The sequence below is a fragment of the Monodon monoceros genome, unplaced genomic scaffold, assembly GCF_005190385.1.
Source record: "Monodon monoceros isolate NGI ecotype Baffin Bay Population unplaced genomic scaffold, NGI_Narwhal_1 Super_Scaffold_16, whole genome shotgun sequence".
Classification (NCBI taxonomy): Eukaryota; Metazoa; Chordata; class Mammalia; order Artiodactyla; family Monodontidae; genus Monodon; species Monodon monoceros.
The window spans coordinates 64942071-64963440 of NW_021703772.1; the positions used below are offsets into that span (position 1 = coordinate 64942071).

General features: G+C 36.9%; 1 protein-coding gene and 1 pseudogene across 2 annotated transcripts in view; one reads left to right on the plus strand and one right to left on the minus strand.

The window, feature by feature from the left end:
- XIRP2 (xin actin binding repeat containing 2) overlaps positions 1-21370 on the minus strand; it is a 289739-nt gene that overhangs the window by 239014 nt on the left and 29355 nt on the right. The window lies entirely within an intron of this gene.
- LOC114896877 lies at positions 3999-4576 on the plus strand (annotated as a pseudogene).

The following is a 21370-nucleotide window of genomic DNA, read 5'->3' on the forward strand; positions in this document are numbered from 1 at the left end:
CGGGTCCCATCCCTATTCTTTTGTCTCTTTTTTTTCTTTTGCCCTAACCAGGTACGTGGGGAGTTTCTTGCCTTTTAGGAAGTCTGAGGTCTTCTGCCAGCATTCAGTAGGTGTTCTGTAGGAGTTGTTCCACATGTAGATGTATTTTTGGTGTATTTGTGGGGAGGAAGGTGATCTCCACGTCTTACTCCTCTGCCATCTTGGAGGTCCCTCCCCCAAATTCTGTTTTTAAGCATATGAATACACTTTATACCAAGGAAGTGTAACTACTGTGTATTCTATATTTTAGGAAGTGCTTGAATGAATGAGTTCATGTTACAGAATTGTCTTCCAAAGTGCTCCCTAAAGGATTGGCTTCAAACCACTGTGTATCAAGTACTGTTTCAGATTTTGATGAAAGCAACTGTTTTCTTCCTACTGAAAATATAAATGCTGCCCATGTACCCTGGTTTAAGAACCCCTATTTTAAAGGAACTGTGAAAAATGAGACAATCATGGCTAAAAGTCAGAAATGCTTTAGATGTCACCTATTTTATAGTTAAAATTAATATGATGTTGGCATTTGACATTTTACTTTAAAGTATATCCATTTCTTTATTATATATCTACTTATTGTAGATTTTTTCAAAAAAAAATTATGAAAGATTTGCAATGGACCAATGAAAACTTTGTCCAGCAAACCCTTCAGTGTTATCAGATTCTATGGGGACGCTGTGCATTTCATTGTTTTTGAACTATTTCACAACTCTGTAAGTTAAAACTTACATATTTTAAGTGATAGCAATGAAGACAATATTTTTCCATAGAGATCCAAGTTGTACTCAGTGGAATCTGCTTATTGTCTCTTGAATATTGACAACATTTACATCTATTTGTAAATTAATTTAAGCACTTTTTAATCCATCATTAGATGGTATTTTGAATTCTTCTTTGATCAGTAACATCTTACTGATTCCCCCTTTAATTAATGAGTTGCACAAACTATGTGGCACATATTCCTTTTATATGCATAAGAATCACGGTTTTACTCTTTTTAGAAAATCAGCCTTTACCTGTCAATAGATCTATCTCCATAAATATTTATGAGTTTGTGTATTTATAAAAATCTCCCCAAATTGTTGGGCAAAGTTCTGTTCTATGAAGATGGGCCACATATACCATGTCACTTCACTGCTGCATATCTGGCTGTATTCATAACTCCACTGAGAAGTAGAAATCTATGTTAAACAGGAACTATCCAGGTTACATGTAAAAACTCTGCAACAGTCAGAGTAATACAATAAAGCATCACAATAAAAGAAAAAGGAGATTCTCCTTGTGTAGGTGAAGTATGAAAAGGGACAAGCAAAGAGATGGTTTGCTTGGTTAGTGGCCCAAGGGCAGAGCACTTTTATAACATAACTTACATCTAACAACTAAAGAACAATTCATCATTTTCAATATTAGGTTTTACTTAAACAGTGCACACTATCATTCTAAGTTTAACCACAATAATCAGGATACTTTGTATTTAGATCAAGATCTCTTACTTAAAAACCCTAAATATATTTAACAGCTCTAGAAATCATAATCGTCATTTTTATACTCTGTGAGCAAACACAGGATGAGAGTAGAATTCTCACCTGTGAGAGTTTTGGCAAAAACTTAGAAAAGATAACCAAAGCTTAAATAGTTCCATTTGTTTTGAGGTGACATGGACCAAGGATGGCAAATTAAATTCACTGGATGGTGACAATGTTTAATTTTTGTCTGATCCCTCTGGGTACTCTGGTCCTCCAAGAGTTACATTAGTGGAACAGGGCCTTCTTAAGTCCTCCAGAGGCTCAAGATTCTCAAGCTTCTGGGGAACTTTGTCCTTTTTATACTAAACCTATTAAAATTTATCTGTATATGAGTGGAGCTGGGTCACAGTTGTCTTTCCAATGTTACTTTCATAAACATTTAATTAGATATGTACACATTTTGATTATTTTGGGGTTTTTTTAACCTAATTTTTTTTTTTTTTAAATCTCAGCACTTTTCATGGGCCTTAAAGAGCTAATAGATCCTAAACCACATTCCTGGAATAACTAATTCTTAAAACATCTTATTATGGATTTTGAAATCCATGTAAGACTTACAGTCCTATTTTTATGCTCTCTTAGGAATGGCAACCTTCACTGAGTAAAAACAGAGTTAAAACCTCATACCTTTGGCAGGTAGGAACTGCAGGGGAACGTGGAGCTGATTGTTTTTGTCTCTCCAGCAGGCTTTCCACTACTCCTGCCTCAAGCAACTTATTCCAAGTCACAGAAGTGGGCAGGGGACCCAGGACCAGACAATCTTTTACCCCTTGGGGTCAGTAATTGCACCTGTTAGAGGATGGGGTCCTTGCTAAATTGAAAGGCCAGGGCAAGCAGGAGAGAATATGGTCAACATACCAAGAGAAGCAAAGAGGGGCAGAGTTGACAGGGATGAACCAAGAGAGTCTTGCTGTCACGTCTGTGATTGCAGTTCCCACAGCATTTCCATTTCCGGGAGCTACCTCAGACCCCAGGAGCATTTGAGTCACTCTAGATTGGGGAGTCAGTACATGATCTCTGCAGCCAAGCTGCATGTGATCAAATCCCAGCTCTGCTGCTTTTTGTCTCTTGTGTCCCATTCACATTACCTAATGTCTCTATGGCTTGAATGCTTCAAAACTAAAAGGGGGATGATGATGATAATACTAATAACACCTAGGTCATAGGGATATTTGTAAAGATAAAATGAGCTAAAGCATATAAAGGTAATAAGTTAGAACTATGCCTAGCATATATTGAATGATATGTGTTAATTATTGTTTTTGATCAGAGTTACATGAACGAATATACTGTTTTTCTTAAGGTAGTTTGAATTAGGCTCCTGTAACAGGCAATTAATATAGCTATGATTATTAAAGGCAACTCTTGGTTCCTCTTCTCATATGACATGGACATTAACTCCCACTACCTCTCCTGGAAGCTATCTGTTTCTGAGAAGGAATGCAATGTAGCGATTATCCCAGATTTCACAATGGCTATGGTGCTGGCAGCTCTTATCAGTGGCCCAGGCATGAAATAGTCTTTTTTAACATTCCCAAATGACCTCATATTGACTTCTCCCATGTAACTTATAAATAGGAGGTAAAATTATTTGTTTTGGAGATCTGAGCAAATATACAAAAAATCATAATTGGTCTTTATTTTTTAAAGGAAATATGAATGAAGTAATGACAGTTTTAAAACACACATATACTTTAAATAAAATAATCATTAGTAGTACACATTAATTTGAACTAAAAGAGAAAATAAAAACATATCAAAACCAATAAACTGGAAGATACCAGTAAAGAAAAATTAAGGATTAAAATGTGGTTTAAATAAATCAGTAAGTTTCATGCCAACTTTAATTGTACCAATTATTCATTTTTTGGTTGGAAAAAAATTCAGAGGGTCAAAGAGAAAAGGCTGCCATCATACATATTTCACTTCTCATTATTTGCCATTTTACCCAATTATATGCATCAGGACATTTTGGGTGTGTGGATTCCTGCTGAGGAGTATTTCTGAACTAGAAATAATTGAACTGGACATGAAATCAAACCCACTATGGAACAAGAGTCTGTACTCTGGAGGAAAATCATCTTGATAGAAAAGTCCAGGCTAAAGATCACATCAATGACCCAGCTTATCTCTTGGAATAGCAGCTGGAGAATAGGTGAAAAAGAAGAGACTCAAATTAAAGACTTTACAAATCCTAATTTAGGTTGCAAACACACAAATACAGGACATTCACCATTCTGATTGGCCTAATGAGGCCCAGTCATATGCCTACCACTAGCCGGTCACTGTGATATGGGACAACCATGCTCATACCTTCAAAAGGTATCCACCCTCACGTGAACTGAAATAGAAGGGTGCTGTTTGCTATAAGAAGTCAAGTGAGCTGTCTGTAACACCCGGAGCCCGCAGGCCGCCTCGGCCCCCAGAGACCCCGGCATGGTGCACATGGGTGCTGCGGGGTCACATCTCCCCGCATCCAGCTTGGACATCTTAGGGGACCCGAGGAAGATGAACAAGCACTAGCTCTATTACCAGGTCTTAAACTTTGCCATGACTGTGTCATGATTGCTCATGATCTGGAAAGGCCTGATCGTCCTCACTGGCAGCGAGAGTCCCATCATGGTGGTGCTGAGTGGCGGCATGGAGCCAGCCTTCCACAGGGGCAACCTTCTGTTCCTGACAAATTTCCGGGAAGACCCGGTTAGAGCTGGTGAAATCGTTGTTTTTAAAGTAGAAGGACAAGACATTCCAACAGTTCAAAGAGTAATCAAAGTTCATAAAAATGATAATGGAGACATCAAATTTCTGACTAAAGGAGGTAATAATGAAGTTGACAACAGAGGCTTGTACAAAGAAGGCCAGAACTGGCTGGAAAAGAAGGATGTGGTGGGGAGAGCCAGAGGGTTTTTACCATATGTTGGTATGCTCACCATTATAATGAACAACTCCCAAAATTCAGGTATGCTCTTTTGGCTGTAATGGGTGCGTATGTGTTACTAAAATGTGAATCCTAAAATGAAAGGCAGTTCCTGGGACCAGACCGAAATAAATTCTGTTGAAAAGCTAATATATTTGAAATGTTCCACTTTCTGTATAAAAGGAAACAATGTGGAGACGTTTTTGTCTTGTTCGAATAAATGATTCATCAGTGAAAAAAAAAAGGTCAAGTGTACATCACGACAAATAGTTACATAATGACCAAAACCTCCACAGGTCCACTATTACAAAGAATCAGTACTTTGTCTGATCCTATGAAGGCAGTAGTATTTCCAAATAGCTTTAAAGTGGAGACCAAAAGAATCCTCTGATCAGGCAAGGACAGAGTAAAGGGAGAGTAGAGTCACTTCATGACAGTCTCCAAAAATTGCTTCACCTTTGAATGGTTCGGCTAGCTTTTAAATTTTTACGTATTGAGTTACTATTTTAAAATTAAAAATGAATTATGTATCATATGAATAATCTTTCTTTTACTTTTTAAAAAATAAATTAAGAGAAAAGTGATACAAACATATCTAAATTATGTTATCAGTCTTATGGTGAAGATCTGCAGTTGGTATGTTTTTGATATTTTTCTCGTGTGAACCTGAAGAGAAAATGTTTTTATTCTAAATAACAAAGGAAACAATGTTTCCTGTAGAAATATCTCAATTAAAAACATTTAATTATTCCATCTGATAGCCATTTATTTGTATATAATGGTACTGAATTCAAATTTAATGAAACTATGTTTTAATTTTATTCATCTTCGTTAGATATTATTCCTGGTGATTCATGTATATTTTGATGTTTTCATTACTAGCACAAGAGATGCCATTTGAGAATTTCAATTTAATTGGTAATATTTTGATGTTAACTATTTTTAAGACTTATGTCAGCAATTTGGTTGATGCTGTAGAGCTTAATATTCAAAACAGTCCCTCTTTAAGGCATTTATTTTGCATTTTAAAAATACCTGATACTGAATATCTTTTCTAATACAAGTGAAATACAGAATTTTTCAATGAAAAGATCATATTTTGAAAGTAATGATTTTAACATTTCCTGTCTCCTCTTAGGAACTATTTGTCAGTACCAGTTTATAAAATATGCATAATCACAATGCTCTTTAAATAATACATAGAATTTGATGCTTGTGGAGAGATTGTACAATATTTTTATGGAAAGAGCATAATGAACAATATGGAACTTGGCAGCTTATTTGAGTTCTGGCTCTATCACTTACTAGCTGTGTGTCCTTGGACTGACTATAGTTGCAAAGGACCTTTTCCTTATATATGAGATGGAAAGAATGATATTATTAGGCAATGCATTTATGTGACTTTTGAAGTTTTTCATAAATATGAAGTGAGACAGTATCTGTAAAAGCATGCTATATATTTTTAAGGGCTACAGAAATTAAAGACAATATTGTTTCAGGGGTCTTTGCATGACCTCTAAAGCTATGTTTGTCCTAGGACTGAAAAATGCCCAAGAGGATTAGGGGTTTTTTAAAGCCTGACTGAGTCAGGGGAGTTTCTTGTCAAAGAGAAGTAATATGAAAAGGGATTTGACTCTGCATGGCTATGGAGCCTTCTGGCAGCTTTGGAAGCTTTGCTAGGGCATGGGTGCTTGTGATAGTTTTATAGCAGCACAGATACAGCAAGCTGAGGACCTACTGACTATTGAAGAGAATATATTTTTCTGGAGAATTTCTGTATTAACTGGGAGGAACTTGAAGGGTTAGAATTTTCACAGAGAAGACAGAAAGAGTCAGAGGAAGATGTTTTATTGCTGCTCCTTTATTATATCTTTATCACCAGACTAGTGCCATGTAATTAGTAGTATCTTCTAGTAAAGATTGGTATCTAAGGTGAAAATATGTGGCAAGATTCTCTACTCAGAGTAAGATATATAATTGTCCTGGAATAACTTAAACTAGTATGTTTTTATTTCTTCTTTTTATAGAATACGGGTTCTATTGATCATTTCTTTTTCAAATAATTTATATTTGGGAATATAAGAAAAACATGTAGAAAATTTTTAAAAGATAGATAAGCATAAAGAGTAATATAAAAATCACTAAAAATTCTAACATTCAAAGACTCATACATGAATATGGTTAGCCTGTTCATGCTATTCTTTCCAGTCCTTCACTCTTTCTAGCTATCTGTAATTCTATCTGCTATTTATCTGATGACCTATTATTTTGCATAGTTGAAAATATATTTTACATGTGGTTTTAGATATTGCATTTTATAACATTATGTAATCACCATTTCCCACATAACAGACTCATTTACTAACTAGAATAGTTGTTATTACCACCTATTAGACATTTCTTAACATTTTGTAATGAATTCAAAAGACTTCATTAACACAATCATAGTTTCGGGGTCATTCATGCCCTCAATTATAATGGAACTCCTCTGCAAGTGTCTTAAGATAACATTTCATAATTTAGGGAAAATGTCTCTAAAGACACATTGTCACTCAAGGAGATGCTTATTTATTATCTCATATTTGACAAACGCTGACTTTTGAAGTATTCATACACAATTCATGCATTTTTAAGAGGAAAGTGGAAGAAGCTGTAGCCATAGGTAACAAAGCTATGTTATAAGGGACCAATGTTTATACTTTATTTGTATGTTCTTTGTGTTCATTTTGTAGTGCTAGGTAACAAATTATCATAAAATTTTCAGCTTAAAGCAGCTCACATTTATTATCTCTCAGTTTCTGTAGGCCAGAAGTCTGGGCAGGGATTAACTGGGTTCCTGCTTCAAGGTCTCAGCTGGCTGCAGTTAGGGTGTCAGCCAGGACTGCATTCTCATCAGAGGCTCAACTGGGGAAAAGATCTACTTCCAAAATCCTTTAGTTTGTTGGCAAAATTCATTCTTTTGGAGCTGAAGAACTGAGGGTTTTAGTTTTTTGCTGGAGGCCACCATTCTCTTTGAGACTGCCTGCAATTCCATGCTACATGGGCTTCTCCACTTGAAAGAAAGCCATGGCGGCTTTCTTCTTCAAAGCAAACAACAGAGAGAGACTCTAGCAGAACAAAGTCTTACACAATGTAACATAATCATGGGAGTGACATCTTTGACTTTTGCCACATTCTATTGATTACAAGCAAATCACAGGTCCTACCCTCACTCAAGGGCTTGAACAACAGAAGACAGAGATTATTGGGGCCACCTTAAGATCTGTCTCTATACTTCTGTGATTTTCAAAATTCTATAATAAACATGTATTATGTTTGCAACATGAAAAATAGTAAAAACAAAGCAAAAAAAAAAACCACAAAAATATAAAGGGACTTGTATCTTTAAAACAATAATGGAATAATTAATAACATGATAATGAAATTTAAAAGTACTATTCACAAATAGCTTGAGAAATATCAAACACATAGGAATAAATCTAACTAATGATATGTTAGATACCTACACTGAAAAATACAAAATATTACTGAGAAAAATTTTAAAAGACCGACATAGCTAGAGATATTTTATGTTACAGAATTGGAAGATTCAACATTTATAGGTGTAAATTCCCCCTAAATTGACATATAGTTTTAATGTATCTCAATTAAAATTCCAGAAGTGGGGTGTGTGTATGTGTGCATGTGTCTGTAAGTTAAAAGACTGATTCTATAAACTTAAATGCAAACATAAAGGGATTAGTATAGCCAAGACAATCTTGAAGAGGAAGAACTAAATTGAGGAAGTTCACTAGATTCTAATATTTATTGTAAAGATACAATCATGAAGACAGTGTGGTATTAGTGTGTGGATAGACAAATAGGCCAAAGGAATGAAACAGTGAGTCCAGAAATAGATCCATATGTGGAGGATAACTTGATTTTTATCAAATGTGCCACAACACTTCAGTATATGTCAAGGGGTGGGAGTGGTCATTTCAACAATGGTGCTGGAGCAAATAGATGCCCACATGGAAAAAAGAAAAGTCTTGACCTCCACCTTATACCATACACAAAAATTAATTCAACTTGAACCATGTATCTGAAAGTAATAAAGCCTCTAGAAGAAAACATTGGAACATTATAATATTGGGGTAGGTAAATATTTCTGGAACAGAACACTAAAGTAAGAATTTATAGATTAGACTTCATTAAAATAAAGCAATTCTGATAAGCAAAAGACATTATTAGGAATGCAAATATGCAAGGCACAAACAGGGAGATGGGAGATGGAAAACTGACAAATGACTTATACCTAGTATATATATAAAAATGCTACAAATAAAGAAAGACAAAAAACAACTTAAAATGATGGGCAGCAGGCTTGAACTGACATTACACAAAATTAGGTCTCCGTATGGCTAATCAACATTGACAAGTTAGTCAACATCATTAGGCATCAGGGGACTGCAAATAAAAGCATAATTAGAGCAGTACACATCCACTTGAATGGCTAACATTAAAAATTCTGGAAGACATAAATAATGGCAAGGATATTAAGTAATTAGAACTCTCATACATTGATAGTGGAAATGTAAATTAGTTCAATCACTTTGAAGAACTCTTTGGCTGAACCCATTAAAGCTAAACATAAGCAAGCAAATGTGCCAACATTTCTACTCCTATCCAAGATCAATGTACATATGTCTATGAAAATTCATGTATAAAAATATTCCTAGCAGTTTAATTCAAAAACTTAATAAAATAGTCACAGAATGAAAACAGCTCAAATGTACACCAATAGGAGAATGGATAAACAACTTGCAGAATACTTATAAAACAGAATACAACTTGGCAAGAAAAACATACACACCACTTTTACACACAATGACATGGACAAAGCTCAGAAAAATTATGTTGAGGGGAAAAGGCGAAACACAAAAGAACACAAACTGCGTGATTCCATTCATATGAAGTTTAAGAACACAGACAACTAATCTATTATGATAGAAGTCATAATAGTTGTTAACTCTGGGGAGAGTGTCATTGACTACTAAGGAGCATGAGGGAAGCTTTTGAGTTGAAATCTTGGTCTGAGTAATGCTTAAATGGGTGAATGGAAATACACCCATGTAAAAATCAACCAAGATGTACACTTGAAATCTGTACACTCTACTGTATGTGAATGAACCACTTCAAAGTAAGAGGCACACCAAGGGCAAAACTTTGTCCATTCATGTCAGTCTCCAGATATCACTGCATTACAATTACAAGTACCAGGTCCTTTGCTTAGTCTTCACATTAGTATTTAATCTTATTTGACCTTCACCAGTCCTATTTCTCTTTTTTCAAAAATCTTCTTTTTCAATATTTTGCTAGTTTCTTAACTTTTAGTTATCCTCACTGAGTTTATAACATGACACTATGATTTGTTTCTCCCTTCCTGGTGAAGAAACATTGCATTATATTTTCATCCTGGCTGTGCCCTACTGCCCAAATCCTTCCTACCTTCTGAAATTAGTGGTCATCTTGTCCACTTTTTCTACTCAACAGCTAAGAAATTTGAGGTCTAAAAGCTTACATAACCAATACAAACTAACACAACTAACTATCCTCAAAATGTGTACATAACACAGACAACTCATTTTGACATATCTTTTTCCAACAGGAAGGTCCTGAGATAATACAACTCTGCCTATAAAATCTGGAATAGAAGAAAAAAGAGCAGCAGTAGTACAAGAAAAGTAGAAGGGCTTCTATTGCAATTTTAAGAGATCATCATTTTAGAGATATGAAGCCTGGAAATTAGAAATTAAAATGAATTACTAATATCATTGGTAAGCTATATTAATGTAAGTGAAAAGTGTATTCAGATACTATTTTCCATGGTTCTAATTCAAATGGATCTATCCAAACAACGGAACAATACACATAAATTACCTTCATGCAATTTAATTTCTTTACCTCAAAACAATTTCCATATTCACATATATCAATCGTTAAACTACTCATTCAACAATTTATTGTGCACCTATTGTGTCTTCCATGAACTTATTGAAATATGTTGCTATAAATAGAAATCCAAGCTGTCTACAACTGACTTCCATTCTCAGTAGCAGATATAACAATATCAGCAATGACAATTAAAAAAAGACTTCTTTCGTGATCAATACCTCATTTCAGGAAGGGAATCTGGCCAGCTAATCAGCAGAGTCAAGACTGGTGGGAAGTGGTGTGTTCCATGTTATGGTCAGATTGCCCTTACTTCTGAAATATGCTCTATAGGAAACTAACAGGTGCCATTATGCATCAAGTTAAAAATAAATGGAGGTGCCTTATGTTAAACATAATCTATCTATAACCCATGTTGCTGATGTCCCATTCAAATCTGAAAAATTTCCATCAGCAACACACAAAAAACTAGAATCTAGTATAATACCTCTGAAGCTATGTTCTGAGGAACTTGGATATGAGGGAAAATCCATTATCAGTGGGTCTCAACCTTAGCTATATGCAGTCATTATTTGGACATTGTTAAATTATAATAATTCTCTGTATCTCAACCACTAATTATTCTAATTTAATTTGGTCTTGGGTGAGGACCACACTTCTCTCTCTATTTTTATGATGGTCCCTTGTCAGCCTGAGAATCATTTTTTCATGTGAAAAGAATGAATTCAAAAGATGTTTTAAATGACTTGACTCAGGAAGTCATCTGATGTAAGAAACCCAAAGTAAGAAGGTGAGAAGAAACAAAGAAGTACATCTCCAAATATGTTCAAACCACCATTTTTTTCCGGGAATCAGCAAAAACAACATAAGAAATTAAGGAAGAGATATGCTGGTGAATTTTTATTTTAAAATATCAAATATAGAGTAAAACAAGAAAAGAAAAAACAAAAAGAGCACTGTTTCAAGAAATAAGTAGTCAGAAACACTTTTTAATAATATTTTCATAATTTTATAATCACCATAATCTAATAATACTATAAAGACTCACTCACAATAATACTCCAGTAATACCACAATCTCCAATAATGGATATCTGTCAATCTAAAAAGAGAAGCAAGTACAGGCTAATTAAGACCATTGACTAGAGCCTTTCAGAGGTACCCTGGAAAGTCAAATTTAAACTCCTGAGATGATCTTTGCTTTTCAGAATTCTTATCAGTGTAACTGGAAGCAGGGTTTTTGAGGACAGCAGACAAATAGGGAAGGGTCCCCAATTTGCTATATTTCTAAGGACCATAGCCCTCACTTAATAAGGAGATATGTTCAAGTGAAAACATGCCTTATCTGGCCTAACTATAGCTTATTATAGAGCAGTGGTTCTTAAATTTTAGCATGCACCAGAATCACCTGGAGGGTTTTTTAAGATGCAGATTGCTAACCCTAGCCCGAGTTTCTGACTTAGTAGGTGGTTAGGGTCGCCCAATTTGTATTTCTAACAAGTTCATGTGTGATGCTGTAGCTGCTGGTTGGGGGATCACTCTGATACAGAGTATTTACAAAGGCTTTATGCTGATCTCTAGTATTTGAGAACTAGAGCAAGTTTCTCCACTATCTATTTATATTGAATCTTGGAAATTCTAGGGAACTTCCACTAGTCTAATTCCACAATTGTAAGGAACTTGTGTCAAGATAATAAAGTCTCCCAAGGGTGATTCGCCCTGCGGACCCTCGGCTTTATGCTGATCATCCAGAATTGTTCTCATTCATGAATAGCCCTGCTGACCTGTACTCATATTGGGCTGGAAGATGAGAGGTGAGGAACGTTCACGAGCATGCTACTCCACCAGTTGTTTCCATTTCTTGTGTAAACAGAATATGTAAGTTAAACATTTGGGAGAGCAAAAATTTCAGAAGGTCATTTTATTTCTGTGAAGGAAATGGAACCAAGGACACCCAGATTCTTAAATGATGGCAGTGATCTTGGGTTAACTTTTCTCACAGTGATTTCCTCTTCTCTGGGAATGGCCTCTTCTCTGGGAATGGCCTCTGGGAAAGAGGAATTGGTAGTCATGCTCTTATCTGACCCTCCCCCTAGCCACATCTGATTAGTGCTGCACTGAACGTTCAATCAATGTCAAACCAGTAAATATTTTCTAGATTTTTAAAGTGGAACTGTGAATCAGTCTTTCTATGATGGAAAATATTGTAAAATGTAAAACTGAGGTGCTGAGTGAAGGAGGTTGTGTTTCCCAGCATGATGAACAGGATAGATGCCATATTCCCCAGCATGTGGTGGAAGATGGTTCCTACTGATAAAAAACTGAACTGACATTATTGGGAAGGAAAAATATCTGGATAGGGAGGGAGAGGAAATGAGAGAGAAGGAGATCTGGCAGAATTCAATGACCTATTTACAGTAGTTCATGATGTTCAATTGCATAATTTCCTGGACGATTAGCTGATGGTTTAACCCTTCTCTGAGCACCCAATTTTCTTAGGTTTTTTGAGTTGGTTGCTATTACTTGCAATTTAATTCAAGAGGCTCTTCTTGTTATTAAGCTTAAGTCAAGAGGATGCTGCTTGAAAAAAGACAGCTATTTAAGTTACAGCTCTTAGAGTCAGTGGGGAAAAGAAGAAAGGAAATAGAGGAAAATGGAGTAGTAGATGCACGTTTCCTCCACCTAGGAAAAAGCCTATGAATGAGTGTGAAATAAATGAGGCGGAAATCCAAGAGCACAGGGCCCTTTACTGTTCCATAACTGAGATGTTACGGAAGATGTTTGTCTAGTGCATTGTGCACCAACTTGGTATGTGTGAAACAAGTTAAGGAGCAGAACAGGGTGGCCAGGGATAGAAGGGCTTTAGTTAGCCCTCCTGAACTTCTCTTAGAGAATTATGACTATTGCTTCCCTTGAGCATTATTTTAGCCAAAAGTATGGACTGAAAAACAACCAAGCAAAGACTATGGCATCAGAGACCAGTGGAGCGCCTGAGGGCCATCAGGGAAGACGGGGTTGTTTTCTGGAGAAAAGAGGCTTCCAGTAAGGAATGCAGCCCTGCCAATACTTTGATCTTATCCCAATGAGAATCAGGCAGGATTTCTGACCTCTAGAGTTGTAAGATGATAAATTTGTATTGTTTAAGCCATTTAATTTGAGGTAATTTGTTATAGCAGCAATAGGAAGCCAATATTGTTACTTACATTGGAAATTGGACTGATAAACCTAAAGTAGTTCTTATCTTACTCCTCAGCTGCCTTTTTTCCCCTGTTGTTTCTACTCTGGTCATTTCTTTAATAATTAATTGTAATCCCTAGATTTAAAGTCTATACTAGTGAAGAGCAACACAAGGACTAAAATATTAGTTTTCCTATTTGAAAACAACTCCAGAAAATAACATGAGGAAGAAAACATTTCAAACTAATAGTACACATGAGTCTTTTAAAATCATATTCTCAACTTAATGAGCCATGCCCATCTTTTTCTCCCATTACCAGGAACAACTGAGAGTAGACTACTTAAAATAAATCATGTTCTCAGGGTTTCGAGCTATTGCTGACTATATTATGACTGGTGCATTGAGCCTGCTGGGTCAATGGACAGCTGCTATTTTATTTATTTGTATACTTCTGCGCTACATTTTAAGCATGAAAAACATTGTGCAGGGCTGATGTTTCCTCTGCCCTATGGTCTGCTCACTGAGTAAATTCTTAGACAATGAGATTGTATTTCTTTGGCAGAAAGTAAACACTTACTATAACTCACGTCAGGGAAAAATTCTGCACAAAGCTTGAATAGTAAAATGATGCCAACTGAAAATGTGACTCTATCCTGCCAAATACAACACTAGGTTAACGTGGAGTTAGAAGACACAGTTGCCACTGAATAAGAGGACTTTATTTCGTAACGCAGATTGATCTGGGTATTTGCAATAACAGCAGAGATTACTACGGTTAGCCTCTTGCGCCCTTTGAATGCCTCAATAAAGTAGACACTTCTGCTCAACATTCCCTTTAATGGCAATGATGAAAATGACAGGTGGTAGCAGATTGGAACGGTAGCTATTTTAATTAATTAATTAATTTATTTATTAACATCTTTATTGGAGTATAATTGCTTTACAATGGTGTGTTAGTTTCTGCTTTATAACAAAGTGAATCGGTTATACATATACATATATCGCCATATCTCTTCCCTCTTGCGTCTCACTCCCTCCCACCCTCCCTATCCCACACCTCCAGGTGGTCACAAAACACCAAGCTGATCTCCCTGTGCTGTGCGGCTGCTTCCCACTAGCTATCTATTTTACATCTGGTAGTGTATATATGTCCATGCCACTCTCTCACTTCGTCCCAGCTTACCCTTCCCCCTCCCCATGTCCTCAAGTCCATTCTCTAGTACATCTGTCTTTATTCCCATCTTGCACCTAGGCGCTTCATGACCATATATATATATATATTTTAAAGATTCCATATATATGTGTTAGCATACGGTATTTGTTTTTCTCTTTCTGACTTCCTTCACTCTGTATGAAAGACTCTAGGTCCATCCAAGTCACTACAAAAAACTCAATTTTGTTTCTTTTTAGGGCTGAGTAATATTCCATTGTATATATGTGCCACATCTTGTTTATCCATTCATCTGTTGATGGACACTTAGGTTGCTTCCATGTCCTGGCTATTGTAAATAGAAGCAATGAACAATGTGGTACATAACTCTTTTTGAATTATGGTTTTCTCAGGGTATATGCCCAGGAGTGGGATTGCTGGGTTGTATGGTAGTTCTATTTTTAGTTTTTTAAAGAACCTCCATACTGTTCTCCACAGTGGCTGTATCAGTTTACATGCCCACCAACAGTACACAAGGGTTCCCTTTTCTCCACATCCTCTCCAGCATTTATTGTTTGTAGATTTTTTGATGATGGCCATTCTGACCGGTGTGAGATGATATCTCATTGTACTTTTGATTTGCATTTCTCTAATGATTAGTGATGTTGAGCATCTTTCATGTGTTTGCTGGCAATCTGTATATTTTCTTTGGAGAAATGTCTCTTTAGGTCTTCTGCCCATTTCTGGATTGGGTTGCTTGGTTTTTTTTGATATTGAACTGAATGAGCTGCTTGAAAATTTTGGAGATTAATCCTTTGTCAGTTGCTTCATTTGCAAATATTTTCTCCCATTCTGAGGGTTGTCTTTTCGTCTTGTTTATGGTGTTCTTTGCTGTGCAAAAGCTTTTTAGTTTCATTAGGTCCCATTTGTTTATTTTTGGTTTTGTTTCCATTTCTCTAGGAGGTGGGTCAAAAAGGATCTTGCTGTGATTTATGTCATAGAGTGTTCTCCTTATATTTTCCTCTAAGAGTTTGAAAGTGTTTGGCTTTATATTTAGGTCTTTAATCCATATTGAGTTTATTTTTGTGTATGGTTTTAGGGAGTGTTCTAAATTCATTCTTTTATATGTACCTGTACAGTTTTCCCAGAACCACTTATTGAAGAGGCTGTCTTTTCTCCATTGTATATCCTTGCCTCCTTTACCAAAGATAAGGTGACGATGTGTGCGTGGGTTTATCTCTGGGCTTTCTATCCTGTTCCATTGATCTATATTTCTGTTTTTGTGCCAGTACCATACTGTCTCGATTACTGTAGCTTTGTAGCACAGCCTGAAGTCAGGGAGCCTTATTCCTCCAGCTCCATTTTTCTTTCTCAAGATTGCTTTGGCTATTCAGGGTTTTTTGTATTTCCATACAAATTGTGAAATTTTTTGTTTTAGTTCTGTGAAAAATGCCATTGGTAGTTTGATAGCGATTACATTGAATCTGTAGATTCCCTTGGGTAGTATAGTCATTATTACAATGTTGATTATTTCAATCCAAGAACATGGTATATCTCCCCATCTATTTGTATCATCTTTAATTTCTTTCATCAGTGTCTTATAATTTTCTGCATACAGGTCTTTTGTCTCCCTAGGTAGGTTTATTCCTAGGTATTTTATTCTTTTTGTTGCAATGGTAAATGGGAGTATTTTCTTGATTTCACTCTCAGATTTTTCATCATTAGTGTATCGGAATGCAAGAGATTTCTGTGCATTAATTTTGTTTCCTGCTACGTTACCAAATGAATTGATTAGCTCTAATAGTTTTCTGGTAGCATCTTTAGGATTCTCTATGCATAGTATCATGTCATCTGCAAACAGTGACAGCTTTACTTCTTCTTTTCCAATTTGGATTCCTTTTATTTCCTTTTCTTCTCTGATTGTTGTGGCTAAAACTTCCAAAACTATGTTGAATAAAAGTGGTGAGAGTGGGCAACCTTGTCTTGTTCCTGATCTTAGTGGAAATGATTTCAGCTTTTCACCATTGAGGACGATGTTGGCTGTGGGTTTGTCATATATGGCCTTTATTATGTTGAGGAAAGTTCCCTCTATGCCTACTTTCTGCAGGGTTTTTATCATAAATGGGTGTTGAATTTTGTCAAAAGAGTTCTCTGCATCTATTGAGATGATCATATGGTTTTTCTCTTTCAATTTGTTAATACGGTGTATCACATTGATTGATTTGCATATATTGAACAATCCTTGCATTCCTGGGATAAACCCCACTTGATCATGGTGTATGATCCTTTTAATGTGCTGTTGGATTCTGTTTGCAAGTACTTGTTGAGGATTTTTGCATCTATGTTCATTAGTGATGTTGGCCTGTAGTTTTCTTTCTTGGTGACATCTTTGTCTGGTTTTGGTATCAGGGTGATTTTGGCCTCGTAGAATGAGTTTGGGTGTGTTCCTCTCTCTGCTATATTTTGGAAGAGTTTGAGAAGGATAGGTGTTAGCTCTTCTCTAAATGTTTGATAGAGTTGTCCTGTGAAGCCATCTGGTCCTGGGCTTTTGTTTGTTGCAAGATTTTTAACCACAGTTTCAATATCAGTGTTTGTGATTGGGCTGTTCATATTTTCTATTTCTTCCTAGTACAGTCATGGAAGGTTGTGCATTTCTGAGAATTTGTCCATTTCTTTCGGGTTGTCCATTTTATTGCCATAGAGTTGCTTGTAGTAATCTATCATGATCCTTTGTATTTCTGCAGTGTCAGTTGTTACTTCTCCTTTTTCATTTCTAATTCTATTGATTTGAGTCTTCTCCCTTTTTTTCTTGATGAGTCTGGCTAATGGTTTATCAATTTTGTTTATCTTCTCAAAGAACCAGCTTTTAGTTTTATTGATCTTTGCTATCGTTTCCTTCATTTCTTTTTCATTTATTTCTGATCTGATGTTTATGATTTCTTTCCTTCTGCTAACGTTTGGGGTGTTTTTGTTCTTCTTTCTCTAATTGCTTTAGGTATAAGGTTAGGTTGTTTATTTGGGATGTTTCTTATTTCTTAATGTAGGATTGTATTGCTATAAACTTCCCTCTTAGAACTGCTTTTGCTGCATACCATAGGTTTGGGGTCATCGTGTTTTCATTGTCATTTGTTTCTAGGTATTTTTTTGGTTTCCTCTTTTATTTCTTCAGTGATCTCTTGGTTATTAAGTAGTGTATTGTTTAGCCTCCATGTGTTTGTATTTTTTACAGATTTTTTTCCTGTAATTGATATCTAGTCTTCATAGCGTTGTGGTCAGAAAAGATACTTGACATGATTTCAATTTTCTTAAATTTACCAAGGCTTGATTTGTGATCCAAAATATGATCTATCCTGGAGAATGTTCCATGAGCACTTGAGAAGAAAGTGTATTCTGTTGTTTTTGGATGGATGTCCTATATATATTAATTATGGAATGTCCTATATATATTAACTAAGTCCATATTGTTTAATGTATCATTTAAAGCTTGTGTTTCCTTAGTTATTTTTATTTTGGATGATCTGTCCATTGGTGAAAGTGGGGTGTTAAAGTCCCCTACTAAGATTGTGTTACTGTCGATTTTCCCTTTTATGGCTGTTAGCATTTACCTCATGTATTGAGGTACTCCTATGTTGGGTGCATAAATATTTACAATTGTTATATCTTCTTCTTGGATTGATCCTTTGATCATTATGTAGTGTCCTTCTTTTTCTCTTGTAATAGTCTTTAACGTCTATCTTGTCTGATATGAGAATTGCTACTCCAGCTTTCTTTTGATTTCCCTTTACATGGAATATCTTTTTCTATCCCCTCACTTTCATTCTGTATGTGTCCCTAGATCTGAAGTGGGTCTCTTGAAGACAGCATATATATGGGTCTTGTTTTTGTATCCATTCAGCCAGTCTATGTCTTTTGGTTGCAGCATTTAATCAATTTACATTTAAGGTAATTATAGATATGTATGTTCCTGTTACCATTTTCTTCATTGTTTTGGGTTTGTTATTGTAGGTCTTCTCTTACGCTTGTGTTTCCTGCCTGGAGAAGTTCCTTTAGCATGTGTTGTAAAGCTGGTTTGGTGCTGCTGAATTCTCTTAGTTTTTGCTTGTCTGTAAAGGTTTTAATTTTTCCATCGAATCTGAATGAGATCCTTGCTGGGTAGAGTAATCTTGGTTGTAGGTTTTTCCCTTTCATCAGTTTAAATATGGCCTGCCACTCCCTTCTGGCTTGCAGAGTTTCTGCTGAAGGATCAGCTGTTAACCTTATGGGGATTCCCTTGTATATTATTTGTTGTTTTTCCCTGCTGCTTTTAATACTTTGTATTTAATTTTTGATAGTTTGATTAATATGCCTTGGTGTGTTTCTCCTTGGATTTATCCTGTATGGGACTCTCTGTGCTTCCTGGACTTGGTTAACTATTTCCTTTCCCATATTAGGGAAGTTTTCAACTATAATCTCTTCAAATATTTTCTTAGTACCTTTCTTTTTCTCTTCTTCTTCTGGGAACCCTATAGTTCGAATGTTGGTGCATTTAATCTTGTCCCAGAGGTCTCTCAGACTGTCCTCAATTCTTTTCGTTCTTTTTTCTTTATTCTGCTCTGCAGTAGTTATTTCCACTATTTTATCTTCCAGGTCACTTATCTGTTCTTCTGCCTCAGTTATTCTGCTATTGATCCCTTCTAGAGAATTTTAAATTTCATTTATTGTGCTGTTCATCATTGTTTGTTTGCTCTTTAGTTCTTCTAGGTCCTTCTTAAACGTTTCTTGTGTTTTCTCCATTCTATTTGCAAAATTTTGGATCATCTTTACTATCATTATTCTGAATTCTTTTTCAGGTAGACTGCCTATTTCCTCTTCATTTGTTGGGTCTGGTGGGTTTTTACCTTGCTCCTTCATCTGCTGTTTGTTTCTCTGTCTTCTCATTTTGCTTATCTTACTGTGTTTGGGGTCTCCTTTTCACAGGCTGCAGGCTCATAGTTCCCATTGTCTTTGGTGACTGTCCCCAGTGGCTAAGGTTGGTTCAGTGGGTTGTGTAGGCTTCCTGGTGGAGGGGACTAGTGCCTGTGTTCTGGTGGATGAGGCTGGATCTTGTCTTTCTGGTGGGCAGGTCCATGTCTGGTGGTGTGTTTTAGGATGTCTGTGACCATATTATGATTTTAGGCAGCCTCTCTGCTAATGGGTGGGGCTGTGTTCCTATCTTACTAGTTATTTGGTTTAGGGTGTCCAGCACTGTAGCTTGCTGGTCATTGAGTGGAGCTGGGTCTTGGCATTGAGATGCAGATCTCTGGGAGATTTTCGCCATTTGATATTACATGAAGCTGGGAGGTCTCTTGTGGACCAATGTCCTGACCTTGGCTCTCGCACATCAGAGGCACAGCCCTGATGCCTGGGTGGAGCACCAAAAGCCTGTCATCTACAAAGCTCAGAATAAAAGGGAGAAAAAAAGGAAGAAAGAATGAAAAAGATAAAATAAAATAAAGTGAAAGAAAATAAAATTATGAAAATAAAAAGTAGAAAAATAATTATTAAAAAAAATTTTATATAATACAAAAAGAAAGAAAGAAAGGAGAGTAACCAAAGCAAAAAACAAATCCACCAATGATAACAAGTGCTAAAATGTATACTAAAAAAAAAGAAAGAAAAAAAAATGGACAGACAGAACCCGAGGACAAATGGTAAAAGCAAAACTATACAGACAAAATCACACACAGAAGCATACACATACACAGTCAAAAAAAGAGAAAAAGGGAAATACGTATACATATATATATATATATATATTGTTGCTGTCAAAGTCCACCTCCTCAATTTGGGATGATTCGTTGTCTATTCAGGTATTCCACAGATGCAGGGTACATCAAGTTGATTGTGGAGATTTAGTCCACTGCTCCTGAGGCTGCTGGGAGAGATTTCCCTTTTTCTTCTTTGTTTGCACAGCTCCTGGGGTTCAGCTTTGGATTTGAACCTGCCTCTGCGTGTAGGTTGCCTGAGGGTGTCTGTTCTTTGCTCAGACAGGACGGGGTTAAAGGAGCCGGTGATTCAGGGGCTCTGGGTCACTCAGGCCTGGGGGGACGGAGGGGTACGGATGCGGGGTGAGCCTGCGGCGGGCAGAGACCGGCATGACTTTGCACCAGCCTGAGGCACGCCGTGCGTTCTCCCGGGGAAGTTGTCCCTGGATCACGGGGCCCTGGCAGTGGCGGGCTGCACAGGCTCCCTGGAGGGGAGGTGTGGAGAGTGACCTCTGCTTGCACACAGGCTTCTTGGTGGCGGCAGCAACAGCCTTAGCGTCTCATGCCCGTCTCTGGGGTCCGTGCTGTTAGCCGTGGCTGGCGCCCGTCTCTGGAGCTCCTTTAAGCAGCGCTCTTAATCCCCTCTCCTCGAGCACCAGGAAACAAAGAGGCAAGATAAAGTCTCTTGCCTCTTCGGCAGGTCCAGGCTATTTCCCGGACTCCCTCCCGGCTAGCTGTGGTGCGTTAGCCCCTTCAGGCTGTGTTCACGCCGCCAGTCCTCTCCCTGCCATCCAACCGAAGTCCGAGCCTCAGCTCCCAGGCCCCGCCCGCCCCTGCAGGTGAGCAGACAAGCCTCTCGGGCTAGTGAGTGCCGGTCGGCACCGATCCTCTGTGTGGGAATCTCTCCACT